Below are 670 nucleotides of genomic sequence, written 5' to 3' on the forward strand. Positions count from 1 at the left end.
CGGGCTTCTTCCCCCTCAACTACGTGGAAGTGCTGGTTCCTCTACCTCAGTGAAACGGCGTCGCCCCCCGTCCCCCCCCCCCCATGTGTTAGCTCTCTCCCTTCTCAGTAGGACCCCCAAAGCTGAGTGCCTGCCCATCCCAAAACGTCAGTGCAGAGCCAGAGCGAGAAGCTCTGCCCCAAACCCCTCTTTGCAGTCAGGTCTGATGCTTAAATCACGGAGCTGAGATGGGACAGAGAGACTTTTGGTTTTCTCCCCACTTTTTGGGGGGGCCTCACATGCCATATCGAGCTGTTAATTTAATGTGAAGCCCTCTGCCCGGGGAGGCAGTTGGGGTCATCCCCCTCCCATCACCCTCAGGCTTGGGGTGACCTTTCTAAAGGCACCCCCAGGTCCTTCTCCACCACCTCCTGGTGTCTAACCCCATCCTCGATGGACTCTACCGGTTTCTTTCATCTCTGGAGGAATAACATGGCTTTTCACCACCTGGTTTCCAGTGGGGGGGAGGGAATCTAATTTGGGTTGGAGTTTAGCTTTAGAGAGAGAGGGGGAATTCCAGGCAGGAGCACGAGGTGCTGGAGGTGGGACTCTGCTTTGGGAGAAGATCGTGCAAGACCTGGTTGCGGTAAGATGGTGGAGGAACCAGTGAACTAAAAACCAGTGAACTAAA

This window comes from Calidris pugnax, unplaced genomic scaffold (genome assembly GCF_001431845.1).
Source record: "Calidris pugnax isolate Ruff unplaced genomic scaffold, ASM143184v1 scaffold173, whole genome shotgun sequence".
NCBI classification, from domain to species: Eukaryota; Metazoa; Chordata; class Aves; order Charadriiformes; family Scolopacidae; genus Calidris; species Calidris pugnax.